The 14,544-nt window shown below is 47.6% G+C and overlaps 1 non-coding gene across 1 annotated transcript; it reads left to right on the top strand.

Annotated features, from left to right (window-relative positions):
* The first annotated feature begins 1,308 nt into the window (after positions 1-1,308).
* On the top strand, positions 1,309-1,380 carry trnat-ugu (transfer RNA threonine (anticodon UGU)). The gene has a single exon. It is a non-coding gene; the product is annotated as a tRNA-Thr (tRNA).
* The last annotated feature ends 13,164 nt before the right edge of the window (positions 1,381-14,544 follow it).

Here is a 14,544-nt window from a genome sequence, read left to right as displayed (position 1 = left end):
CCCATTTATACTAATCCTACACTAATCCCATATTCCTACCACATCCCATCATTTCCCTACCACCTACCTATACTGGGGGCAATTTATAATGGCCAATTTACCTACCAACCTGCAAGCCTTTTGGCTTGTGGGAGGAAACCGGAGCACCCAGAGAAAACCCATGCAGACACAGGGAGAACTTGCAAACTCCACACAGGCAGTACCCAGAAATGAACCCGGGTGGCTGGAGCTGTGAGGCTACAGTGCACGCCACTGTGCCACTGTGCCATATTTGCTTATGAAATGACAGTCACTGCTCCGAAAGTAATTCACTTTAGGTGAATTAAGATGACTTGGTACTGGATAACTGGCGAATGCGCAAGAGGGAGCGGGGGACTGTTGAGGGTGGGATGGAGGCGGCGATGGCAACCTTTGAGGGGATTTTTAGGTCGAAGTTGTTTTCTGTGATAAATTGAGTAGCTCCATCTTTAATCCTGGCAGCTGCCTGAATGTCACAGACAGTGACGTTTCAGTGGAAGAGGCTGCATTTGCGCATGTGCTAGTACAGCGTCACATGGTGGTTGCGTTGTCAGTAAATGCAGCGTTTTAACTTTGGCTCCACGATGACATTTTTTTCCTCAATTAAAATAGGTCTTGAGTGTCTTAATAACTTCTTCACACGTAGCCTTCTGTTCTTCATGAGGATGTTGCCTGCACACTCCCTCCATTGCAGACAATAGCGTACTGACCTGCTCCATGTCTGGCTTCTGCACGAGACCCGATGCAGTACAATACCTTGCAAAGTTCTGGAAACATCTCGGCCACTCCTCGGCTTGGTTCAGTCCAGTGACCTTTTCAAAGGTGCAAGCAAAGATTTCTCCATCTTCGCTTTGGTTTACTGCGGCCCCCATATAATGTTCTGATATCTGTCAAGGCTTAGTACACAATTTATAAGAATCTGACGTTTAAAATAACCTGAGTTTACTCTGCACATCTTGCATTGAAGGTTTCATCTGCAACTCTCCATGAGGTGCCGTCCAGATTATATTACATCACTTCCTGTGATGATGCACACAGTCTATTTATATAATCTGCCCAGTAACAACCCAATGTCCACTCTTATATTATTGTACAGATGTGAGAAAAGCTGAGGATTGGAATGGAATGTCTGAATGAAGATTTCATGATGCTGATGATGGAAATGAGGCTGATCTGTTACCCATTCCACAATCCCTCTTGATTTCTGTGCATGTTTCTCGATGCTGTTTCAACCAAATTGAAAAAGAATCACAAATCCTCCTCTGGAGCCTCAGGTGTCCATTAGCAAAAGGCATGGTGGCCAAGTGGTAAGGCGTCAGTCTTGTAAACTGAAGATCACGGGTTCAATCCCCGTACATGCCTCATGATTAGTTTCTCACTTTAAATGTTATGTTTCCAGAATAGATGTCTGTTGCATTTGTTTCAGCCATCTGGAAATCAGTGTGATGTTGCACTTTATCCTGGACACTGGGAAGAACATGAGGAGTAGCCACATGGTCCCTTGAGCCTTCTCTGCCATTGATGGAGTGAAAATATCTGAGGTCCAAGCACTGAACCTTATTACTGTGCATTTGCTTGATATTTAACAGAGCTATTCTATTAATCCCACATCCCACACTCCTGTCCTTTCCCCCATTGCCCTGTTATATTTTCCATGTCAGGTATATATACAATTCCATTTAGAGTTCCCATTGAATCTGCTTCCACTGACCTTTCAGGGTTGCATTCCAGACCAGAACAACACACCGCTGAAAAAACAATCTCCTCATCACAACGCTAATTCTTTTGTCAATTACTTAAAATGTGTTTCCTCTGGTTACTGACCCTTCTGTCACTGGCAACACTTTCTCCTTCTTCACTCTATCAAAACTCTTCAGGATTTGCATTTCCTGCTGCCTTTGCTGAAATAACAAGGCTGAGCACACATCACCAAAAGGAAAATGATTGGCTCTGAATCACATTTATCTTTCCTGTCAATCTGATGTGGACCTTGTATTTTCCCGGAACCAAACAACCTGAGCAACAAGTGTGGGTTCCAGTGATTCCCACCGCTCTGAGAGAGAGAGGATGTGATAATGAGCCAGATAGAAGAAAGGAATGAGATAGAGAGTAAAATAGCCCTGGTCTGTTTCTACTAACCCCCGGCCCCCTACTTAAAATGGCATCATTTTCTCCTGCCTCTCCACATTCTAATCCATTGATTAATGCAATCCTTTCATCTGGAACATAGAACATAGAACAGTACAGCACAGTACAGGCCCGTCGGCCCACGATGTTGGCCGAACCTTTAACCTACTCGAAGATCAAACTACCTACATACCCTTCATTCTACGATCATCCATGTACCTATCCAAGAGTTGCTTAAATGTCCCTAATGTATCTGCTTCTACTACCACCGCTGGCAGTGCATTCCACGCACCCACCACTCTCTGTTTAAAGAACCTACCTCTGACATCTCCCCGAAACCTTCCTCCATCACCTGAAAATTATGCCCCCTGGTGATAGCCCTTTCTGCCCTGGGAAAAAGTCTCTGGCTATCCACTCTATCTATGCCTCTCATCATCTTGTACCCCTCTATCAAGTCACCTCTCATCCTTCTTCGTTCCAATGAGAATAGCCCTAGCACCCTCAACCTTTCTTCGTAAAACATACCCTCCAGTCCAGGCAGCATCCTGGTAAATCTCCTCTGCACCCTCTCTAAAGCTTCCACATCCTTCCTATAATGAGGCGACCAGAACTGAACACAATATTCCAAGTGTGGTCTAACCAGGGCTTTATAGAGCTGCAGCATAACCTCGCGGCTCTTAAACTCAATCCCCCTGTTAATGAAAGCCAACACACCATACGCCTTCTTAACAACCCTATCAACTTGGGTGGCAACTTTGAGCGATCTATGGACATGGACCCCAAGATCCCTCTGTTCCTCCACACTCCCAAGCATCCTGTCTTTAAGCCTGTATTCTGCATTCAAATTCGACCTTCCAAAATGAATCACTTCACACTTTTCCAGGTTGAACTCCATCTGTCCCTTTAATTCCTGTTTCCTAATCCATTGATGTTTCACAATGTACTGAACTGTCCCAATCCATTGAAATAACTCAGTCTATAGAATTTCCCAATCCACTGATATTTTCCAGTCCATTGACTTTCCCAATCCATTAATGGTTCCTGACCATTGACATTCCCAATCCATTTATATTGCCTGTGATTTCAAAGCAACTGTGGAATACAAATAGTATCAGTATTATCAGATACATCGAGACGAGGTGCAATAGCCAAGTGGACAGATGTCAGGTTTATAAAGAAAAAAGCACTGGCTCGATATTTGTCCAGTCTATCACTGGATCTGAACTCTCAACCTACTGTTTTTCTGTGGGTCTGCTGACTTGAATATGTGAAGAACCATTGGATGTTTCTCAATCCTCTGACTTTTCCCATTCTTGTGCCATATTTGTTCCTTTGGGTTCACCAGTGAAGAAAATTATTTCCTATTACATTTGGTGAAGACTTTAATAACCTCACATCCTTGTGTCTCACCATCTCAGGTCAAACCCCCTACAGAAACTTTAAACATTTAACGAATTCTGCTGGAAACATTTTCAAGGGCGCAGCCATTCCTTCATTACGCTTCCTTCTTTGACATGTGATTGACAAAAATGTGTGTAATGGAGAGAGAGAGAGTGAAAAAAAAAGAGAGAGAGTGCAATAGAAAGTTAGAGGACCAGCTAAAGACAGATAGAGAGAGAGAGGCAGAGAGAGGTAAAGCGATAGACAGAGAGAGAGAGAGAGAGAAGGAGAGAGAGTCATTGAGTCCTGGAGTCACTACAGTACAGGAAGTCATTTTGCCCATCAAGCCCATGTAAATCAATCCATTCAGTCCCATTCCCCCGCTCTATCTCCATCGCCCTGTAAGTTATCTAAACCTGTCATATTTATTATAATCTTGTACATGTCTATCAAATCTCCCCTCAATCTCCTTTGCTGCAAGGAGAACAACCCCAGCTTCTCCAACCTAACCTTACAGCTAAAATCCCTCATGTCTGGAACCATTCTGTTAAATCTCCTCCACCCTCTCAAGGACACTCACATCCCTCCAAAAGTGTGTTGACCAGAACTGGATGCAATTCTCTGGTTGTGGCCCAACTAGAAATTTATACAGGTTCAGCATAACTTCCCTACTTTTGTGCTCAGTACCTCTATTTATGAAGCCCAAGATCCCATATGCTTTGCTAACTACTTTCTCAATGTGTCCTGCCACCTTCAAAGAACAATGCATATGAAACCCCAGGTTTTTATTCCTAAAAATATGCTTTATTCATATAAATCTGTAAAAAATGCATTATACAACAGTTCAAAACAGCACCAAGTTGACATTCCAAAAAGTGCAAAGGAAATCAGTTTTCTTCAATACAGGAGTGAGTTGCCTCACAACCCTTCCATTCCATTTTACCTGACATGGACATTTTACAGCAAACCCATATCTGGTGTATACAGCACGAGGGGTTTCCAATGGGTCCAGCTGCCCAGTTCACTATGGCGGGGGGACCTTACACAGAGGTCTTTCCCCATTGAGCCTTTGCAGTGGCTACCCCAAGCTTTAGTGTATCCCTCAGCACGTAGTCCTGGACCTTGGAATGTGCCAGTCTGCAAAACCCGGTCGTGGACAACTCTTTGCGCTGCAAGACCAGCAGGTTTCGGGCAGACCAAAGAGTGTCTATCACCAAATTGATGGTCCTCCAGCAGCAGTTAATGTTTATATCGGTGTGCATCCCTGGGAACAGCCCGTAGAGCACAGACTCCTGTGTTACAGAGCTGCTTGGGATGAACCTTGACAAAAGCCACTGCATCTCTTTCCACACCTGCTTTGCAAAGACACATTCCATAAGGAGGTGGGCAACTGCCTCTTCCCCACCGCAGCCACCTCGAGGGCCGCATGTGGAGGGGGCGAGACTTCGGGCATGCAGGAAGGATCTGACAGGAAGGGCTGTTCTTACCACCAGCCAAGCTACATCTTGGTGCTTGTTTGAAAGTTCTGGTGATGAGGCATTCTGCCAAATGACTTTGGCAGTCTGCTCGGGGAACCATCCGACCGGATCCACCATCTCCTTTTCCCGTAGGGCCTTGAGGACATTCCGTGCAGACCACTGCCTGATGGATTGGTGGTCAAAGCTGTTTTCCCTCAGAAACATTCCCACGCAGGATAGCTGGTACGGCACAGTCCAACTGGATGAAGCGATCCGCGGCAATGTGACCAGCCCCATCCTTCGCAACACCGGGGACAGATAAAACCTCAGCACATAGTGACACTTGGTGTTTGTGTACTGGGGCTCTACACACAGCTTGGTGCAGCTGCACACGAAGGTGGTCATCAGGATGCGGGCGACGTTGGGTACATTTTTCCCGCCCTTGTCCAGAGGTTTGAACATCGTGTCCCTCCCGCCCTGGTCCATTTTAGATCTCCAGATAAAGCGGAAAATGGCTCGGGTGACTGCCACAGTGCAGGAGTGGGGTATGGGCCAGACCTGCGCCACGTACAGCAACAACGAGACTGCCTCGCACCTGATGACCATTTTCTTACCCACAATGGAGAGAGATCGCTGCTCGCACACACTCAGTTTATTGTGCACCCTGGTCTCTCGCTCCTTCCAGGTTTTGGAGCAGGCCCCGGCCCTTCCGAACCGTATCCCCAGCACCTTCAGGTAGTCTGACCTGATGGTGAAGGGGACAAAGGATCGGTCGGCCCGGTTCCCAAAGAACATGGCCTCACTCTTGCCATAGTTGACTTTGGTTCGAACTGGTCGCAGATGCTCATCAGTCTGCGAGGGGATGGTGGATCCGAGCAGAAGACAGCAACATTGTCCATGTACAGGGAGGCTTTTACTTGAGTGCGTCCACTGACTGGGATTGTCACCCCTCTTATGCCTGCATCCTTCCTAATGGACTCTGCAAAAGGTTCGATACAGCAATCAGACAAGACAGGGGAGAGAGGACAGCCCTGTCTGACTCCAGATTGGATCAGGAAACCTTATGATTTCCACCCATTGATTGAGACTGCACTACTGATGTTTGTGAAAAGCAGTTTGAACCAATTGCAGATTCCCTCCCCAAACCCCATTTTGGAGAGCACGTCCATCATGAATGTATGCAATATCCCGTCAAAAATCTTCTCCTGGTCCAAGCTGATGAGGCAGATGTCCATATCCCTGAGTAGTGTGAGACTATCAGAGAGCTTCCTGCTGCGTCCAGTGCAGGCCTGGTCAGGGTGAATCACCTGCTCCAGAGCAGACTTGACTCGACTGGCGATGACTTTGGACAGAATCTTGTAATCTACATTAAGCAGTGAGATGGGCCGCCAATTTCTGATTTCCGCCCTCACCCCCTTCCGCTTGTAGATGAGGGTGATGACGCCTTTCCTCATGGATTCTGACATGCTGCCGTCCAGGAGCATACTCTCGTGTACTTCCAGCAGGTCTGGGCCGACCCAGTCCCACAGGGCCGAATACAACTCAACCGCTAAGCCGTCGCTTCCGGGAGATGTACTCGTCTCGATGGACCTGATGGCCTTTGTCAGCTCGTCCAGAGTTAGCGGCTTGTCCAGTCTCTCCCTCCTGCTGTCATCCAAGACCTCTGTGATAGATGACAGGAAGAACTGGGAAGCCGTGCTGTCTGTGGGCTTCGCGTCTCACAGCCCAGCATTAAAGGATTTGCTGATCCTTAATATTTTTTTAGAGATACAGCACTGAAACAGGCCCTTCGGCCCACCGAGTCTGTGCCGACCATCAACCACCCATTTATATTAATCCGAAATTCCTACCATATCCTCACCTGTTCATATATTTCCCTGCCACCTACCTATACTAGGGGCAATTTATAATGGCCAATTTATCTACCAACCTGCAAGTCTTTTGGCAGGAAACCGGAGCACCCGGAGAAAACCCACGCAGACACAGGGAGAACTTGCATACTCCACACAGGCAGTCTCCAGAATTGAACCCGGGTCACTGGAGCTGTGAGGCTGTGGTGCTAACCACTGTGCCGCTATGTTGGATTGCAAAGACGTTACTGAGCCATCCTGTTCCTTCAAGCTGCTGATAATAGAGCCATCTCTGTGTACATTTTGGAAGAAGAAACGTGAGCACGTCTCATCCTGCTCAATGGAGAGGACTCTGGACCGGAAGATGATCTTGGAGGCCTCCGTGGCAAAGAGCGAGGCCTGCTGGTTCTTCACCTCTTGGAAGTCCTCCTTGACCTCGACTCCCATCGACTGCAGCCAGAGCAGATTTTGCATTCTTTTCTGGAGTCGGGACATTTCCCTCTGTCTCTCTCTCGCCATCTGATCACCTTTGAAGAGAAAGAACCTTTATCTTAACAACCTTAATAAAAGTGCGTCCCTCAGCATGTAGTCCTGGACCTTGGAATGTGCCAGTCTGCAAAACTCGGTCGTGGACAACTTTTTGCGCTGCAAGACCAGCAGATTTCGTGCAGACCAAAGAGTGTCTATCACCAAATTGATGGTCCTCCAGCAGCAGGGAAATGGACCGGGTCCGGAGGGACACGATGTTCAAATCTCTGGACAAGGGCGGGAAAAATGTACCCAACGTGGCCCTCATCCTGATGACCGCCTTCGTGTGCGGCTGCATCAAGCTGTGTGTAGATCTCCAGTACGCAAACTCCAAGTGTCACTACGTGCTGAGGTTCTATCTGTCCCCGGTGTTGCGAAGGATGGGCCTGGTCACATTGCCGCGGAACGCTCCATGCAGTTGGGCGGTGCCGTACCACCTATCCTTCGTGGAGCAGTTTCTGCGGGAAAACACTTTTGACCACCGATCCATCAGGCAGTGGTCTGCACGGAATGTCCTCAAGGCCCTACGGGAAAAGGAAACGGTGGATCATGTCGGATGGTTCCCCGAGCAGACCGTCAAAGTCATTTGGCGGAATGCCTCATCACCAGAACTTCCAAACAAGCACCAAGACGTAGCTTGGCTGGTGGTGAGAAGGGCCCTCCCCGTCAGATCCTTCATGCACACCCGAAGTCTCGCCCCTCCGCACAATGCCCCCGCGTTGGCTGTGATGGGGAAGAGACGGTCGCCCACCTCCTCCTGGAATGTGCCTTTGCAAAGCAGGTGTGGAAAGAGATGCAATGGTTTTTGTCAAGGTTCATCCCAAGCAGCTCTGTAACACAGGAGTCTGTGCTCTCCGGGCTGTTCCTAGGGACGCACACCGAGACAAACATCAACTGCTGCTGGAGGACGATCAATTCGGTGAAAGACGCCCTTTGGTCTGCCCGAAACTTGCTGGTCTTCCAGTGCAAAGAGTTGTCCACCACCGAATGTTGCAGACTGGCACATTCCAAGGTCCAGGACTACGTGCTGAGGGACGCACTGAAGCTTGGGGCAGCCGCATCAAAGGCTCAATGTGGAAAGACCACAGTGTAAGGTTCCCCCACCAAGCTGGACTGAGGGGCTGGATCAATGGGAAACCCCTCGAACTGTATCGTTAATATTCTCAATTGCTGTCAATGTAAAGCTGTAATTGACATGACAATTGTGAAACAGAAGGGTTGGGAAGAAACTCATGACAGTATTGAAGGAAACTGATCCCCCTTGAAATGTTTGTATTTTTTGGTGCTGTTTGGAAACTGTTTGTCTATGTAATTTTTACAGATTTTTATGAATAAAGTATATTTTGGAAATAAAAAAAAAGTAAAGTTCCTCCCACCAAGCTGAATTGAGGGGCAGGATCCATGGGAAACCCGTTGAACTGTTTTGTTGATATTTTCTTTAGCTGTAAATGTGAAACTGTAATTGGCATAACAATAGTGAAATGGAAGGGTTGTGAAGAAACTCATGATAGTATGGAAGGAAACTGATCTCCCTTGCAATGTTTGTATTTTTTGGTGCTGTTTGAAACTGTTTGGCAATGTAATTTTTGCAGATTTTAATGAATAAAGTATATTTTGGAAATAAAAAAAAAATTCAAAGCAATACAGTGGTTTTTGTCATGGTTTATTCCAAGCCGCTTGATAACACAGGAGTCTGTGCTCGATAGACTGTTCCCAGGGACGCACACTGATACAAACATCAACTGCTTGGAGGACTATCAATTCAGCGGGAGATGCCTTTTGGTTTGCCAGAAACTTGCTGGTCTTCCAGTGCAAAGAGTTGTCTGTGACGGAATGTTGCAGACTGGCACGTTTCAAGGTCCAGGACTACGTGCTGACGTATGCACTTAAGCTTGGGGCAGCCGCAGCAAAGGCTCAATGGGGAAAGGCCACAGTGTAAGGTCCCCCCACCAAGCTGAACTGAGGGGCTGGATCCATGGGAAACCCCTCGAACTGTATCGGGAAAATTCTGTGTGCTGTAAATGTAAAATGACAATGAAATGGAAGAGTTGTGAGGCAACTCATGATTGTATAGAAGGAAACTGATCACCTTTGCACTGTTTGTACTTTTTGACTTGATGCTGTTTTAAACTGTTTGGGAATGTAATTTTTACAGATTTTTATGAATAAAGTATATTTTGGAAATAAAGAAAAAAGTTCTCCCAGGATGAGGCTAACCTATTGTACTGTGGGTTTGCTGATGCCTGCGATGTCTTCAAATGTGGGATACTCAACTGCAGAATTTGTGATAGTTGGGGGTCTGCTTTTGCACTCACCCCTGATTATATGAATCAAAAATAGAATTTACTCGCTGTTGCTGGACAGTGTTTCTGCTCCCAAATATTTTTTGCTATAAACACTCCTGCTCGTTTCTTCGCAGCTCCAAGTACGCACTTCTCCACCTCAATGCTTGGACTTAGCTGGCAGGGGAGAGACCGTGATCAGTGGCGTTTGATAATGCAGGTGCTGTTTTTGTGTTTTTTTGGGGGTGGGAGGTCGTTTCAGCACCGTATTTAGGGCATTCCGCCCTTTGGGATTAAAGATCTACCGTGGTGGTGGTTTCCCTGTCAGTTTAGGATTTAGTACTTGTCCCAGGAAAACGTCAAGTAAAAATGGCTGCAACCAACACCAGAGATCCAGGCCAGGGGGTGCGTAACACCGTTAGGGTGGCGGTGAAAGATAGTGAAGGAGGTGCACCCATCGACTGCGCCTACTTCATTAAGAATTTTGTTTTTTCAAAATATACTTTATTCATAAAAATCTGGAAAAAAACACTGCAGCCTCACAGCTCCAGCGACCCGGGTTCAGTTCTGGGTACTGCCTGTGTGGAGTTTGCAAGTTCTCCCTGTGACCTCGTGGGTTTCCGCCGGGTGCTCGGGTTTCCTCCCACAGCCAAAGACTTGCAGGTTGATAGGTAAATTGGCCATTGTACATTGCCCCGAGTGTAGGTAGCTGGTCGCAGAATTGAGGGAAGGTGGGGATGTGGTAGGGAATATGGGATTCATGTAGGATTAGTGTGAATGGGTGGTTGGTGGTCAGCACATACTCGGTGGGCCAAAGGGCCTGTTTTAGTGCTGTATCTCTCCATGACTCTATGACATTTCAAAAAGTGTGAAATAAATCAGTTTTCTTTAATAGAGGAGTGAGTTGCCTCACAACCCTTCCATTCCATTATACCTGCCATGTACATTTTACAGCAAAACCATATTTGGTGTATACAGCCTGAGGGGTTTCCCATGGGTCCAGTTCCTTAGTTCACTCTGTCGGGAGGAACTTACACAATGGTCTTTCCCCATTGAGCCTTTGCAGCGGCTACCCCAAGTTTTAGTGTGTCCCTCAGCACGTAGTCCTGGACCTTGGAATGTGCCAGTCTGCAACACTCGGTCGTGGACAACTTTTTGCGCTGGAAGACCAGCAAGTTTAGGGCAGACCAAAGAGTGTCTTTCACCGAATTGATGGTCCTCCAGCAGCAGTTGATGTTTGTCTCAGTGTGCGTCCCTGGGAACAGCCCGTAGAGCACAGACTCCTGTGTTACAGAGCTGCTTGGGATGAACCTCAACAAAAACCGCTGCATCTCTTTCCACACCTGCTTTGCAAAGACACATTCCAGAAGGAGGTGGGCAACTGTCTCTTCCCCACCTACTCAGCAGAGATGACATCTGTTATTGAAGCAAAAAGCAGAACCGACCTGACGCACAACATGAAACCAGCAGCCAGAACATTATATGACTTGAAATTAGCCAAGGCAGTTGTGCAAAAGACAGTGAGACACTGCGCAAATAAACACTGGACAAAATCACAAATGTAACAATGCTTTCAAAAGCAAATCTCCCGAGTATGCTCACACTCGTCAAGCAGAGGTGACTTTGCTGGCTCAGGCACATTCGCAGGATGGAAGATGACACATTCCCAAGGGGAGGTCGCCGGAGACAGAAGACCAGTTGGATGCCCAAAGCCCCACTTCAAGGATGCCTGCAAGCAGGACATGAAGGCCCGAAACATCGATTTTCACACATGGGAGACACTGGCCAACAACAGAGGGAAATGGTGATATTACCCCTGGACTGGTGTGTGCGTCACCATGACAATCAGTGACGACAGCAACTTGACAGCAGGTGCCAACATGGAAAACAGCGACACCTGATAATCCCACCTCATATGTGGCACTTGTGGAAGAACCTGCCTCTCACAGATTGACCTCTTCATCTATCGGACAAAGTGCACCATGGGAAACTATTCCATCACCAATGGATTTGCTGCAAGTCCATCATCTCACATGGAAGGAAGGATGACGACGACATCTACAACCAGGGCGGCCCATCGTGCCTGTGGCAGCTCTTTCATTTCCTTTCAACTATTTATCGAAATTCCCTTTTCAACCTTACGATTGAGTCTCCTTCCACCATTCTCTCAGGCAATACATTCCAGACCAAAAACAACAACAACTTGTGTGTAAATTTATAGAGCACCTTTAACGTAATACAGCGTCCCATGGCACTTCACAGGAGTGTCGGAAAGAAAAATTGGACCCCAAGCCACACAAGACCGTATTAGAGCAGATGGCCAAAAGCTTGGTCACAGAAGTAGGCTTCCATGAGTGTTTTAAAGGAGGGAAGAGAGGTCGAGAGGCGGAGAGTTCAGGGAGGGAAAACTCAGGCTTCGGGCCTGGACAGCTGATGGCACAGCTGCCAGCGGTGGAGCGATAAAAATCAGCGATGCTCAAAAGACCAGAATTGGAGCAGGGCCGGAATCTCGGGGGGAGTGAACCAAATAAAATCCGGCCCTTTGTATCCCCCTCACAGCTTACATTCCCACCGAGCTTTTTATTATCAATCAATTTCCCTCTTGCAGTTCTATTTCACACCAAGAGATGTCAGTCTCATGCCATTTCACAGCAAGCTGCAGACAAGCTTACTTGACTGCCAGTCCAATACTGTGTTGAGTGGACAAGGATGTGTGTGGTGTGCAGTGTGTGGTATGCAGCAAGGTTAGACTCAAACCAAAGAAGCTGCATCACTCCAAGCGGAAGGGCCGCCCGCGCATCAACACTAGCAGAATTTCTTATCCACAGCTGTTACGTAAGTTTCTAAATTCACTTGATAAAGTCCTTCAAAACACTCCGACAGGGGATGCCGAGACCAAGTGGGCCCACATCAGAGTTGCCATCTATGACTCAGCTATGATCACCTATGGGAAACGTGTGAAGCAGAATGCAGACTGGTTTCAATCACACTTTGAAGAGCTGGAACCTGTCATAGCCGCTAAGCGCATTGCACTGTTGAACTACAAGAAAGCCCCCAGCGAGTTGACATCCGTAGCTCTTAAAGCAGCCAGAGGCGCTGCACAAAGAACAGCCAGGCACTGTGCAAATGACTACTGGCAACACCTATACAGTCATATTCAGCTGGCCTCTGACACGGGAAACATCCGAGGAATGTATGATGGCATTAAGAGAGCTTTTGGGCCAAACATCAAGAAGATCGCCCCCCTCAAATCGAAATCAGGGGACACAATCACTGACCAACGGAAGTAAATGGACTGCTGGGTGGAGCACTACCGAGAACTTTACTCCAGGGAAAATGTTGTCACTGAGACCGCCCTCAATGCAGCCCAGTCTCTGCCAGTCATGGATGAGCTGGACGTACAGCCAACAAAATAGGAACTCAGTGATGCCATTCATTCTCTAGCCAGCAGAAAAGCACCTGGGAAGCACAGCATTACCCTGAAATAATCAAGAGTACCAAGCCTGCTATACTTCCAGCACTCTACGAACTGCTTTGCCTGTGCTGGGACGAGGGAGCAGTACCACAGGACATGCGCGATGGCAATATCATCACCCTCTGTAAGAACAAGGGTGACCGTGGTGACTGCAACAATTACCGTGGAATCTCCCTGTTCAGGATAGTGGGGAAAGTCTTCACTCGAGTCGCTTTAAACGGGCTCCAGAAGCTGGCTGAGCGTGTCTACCCTGAAGCACAGTGTAGCTTTCGAGCAGAGAGATCCAACATTGACATGCTGTTCTCCCTTTACCAGCTCCAGGAGAAATGCCGTGAACAACAGATGCCCCTCTACGTTGCTTTCATAGATCTCACCAAAGCCTTTGACCTCGTCAGCAGACGTGATCTCTTCAGACTACTAGAAAAGATTGGATGTCCACCAAAGCTGCTAAGTATCATCACCTCATTCCATGACAATATGAAAGGCACAATTTAGCATAATGGCACCTCATCAGACCCCTTTCCTATCCTGAGTGGCATGAAACAGGGCTGTGTTCTCGCACCTACATTGTTTGGGATCTTCTTCTCCCTGCTGCTCTCACATGCGTTCAACCCTTCAGAAGAAGGAATTTTCCTCCACACAAGATCAGGTGGCAGGTTGCCCGTCAAAGAGCGAAGACCAAAGTACGGAAAGTCCTCATCAGTGATCTCCTCTTTGCTGACGATGCTGCATTAATATCTCACACTGAAGAGTGGCTGCAGAGTCTCATCGACAGGTTTGCGGCTGCCTGCAACGAATATGGCCCAACCATCAGCCTCACGAAAAAGAACATCATGGGACAGGACGTCAGAAATGCTCCATCCATCAATATCGGCGACCACGCTCTGGAAGTGGTTCAAGAGTTCACCTACCTAGGCTCAACTATCACCAGTAACCTGTCTCTCGATGCAGAAATCAACAAGTGCATGGGAAAGGCTTCCACTGCTATGTCCAGACTGGCCAAGAGAGTGTGGGAAAATGGCGCACTGACACGGAACACAAAAGTCCGAATGTATCAAGCCTGTGCCCTCAATACCTTGCTCTATGGCAGCGAGGCCTGGACAACGTATGTCAGCCAAGAGCGACGTCTCAATTCATTCCATCTTCGCAGCCTCCGGAGAATCCTTGGCATCAGTTGGCAGGACCGTATCTCCAACACATCCCCAGCATATACACCCTAGTGAGCCAGTGGCACTTGAGATGGCTTGGCCATGTGAGCCACATGGAAGATGGCAGGATCCCCAAGGACACATTGTACAGCGAGCTCATCACTGGTATCAGACCCACCGGCCGTCCATGTCTCCGCTTAAAAGACGTCTGCCAACGCGATATGAAGTCCTGTGACATTGATCACAAGTCGTGGGAGTCAGTTGCCAGTGATCGCCAGA

Source organism: Heterodontus francisci, unplaced genomic scaffold (genome assembly GCF_036365525.1).
Source record: "Heterodontus francisci isolate sHetFra1 unplaced genomic scaffold, sHetFra1.hap1 HAP1_SCAFFOLD_59, whole genome shotgun sequence".
In the NCBI taxonomy this organism is placed as follows: Eukaryota; Metazoa; Chordata; class Chondrichthyes; order Heterodontiformes; family Heterodontidae; genus Heterodontus; species Heterodontus francisci.
The sequence above is the reverse complement of the archived record's forward strand: the minus strand, read 5'-3'. Positions and strand labels throughout refer to the sequence as shown.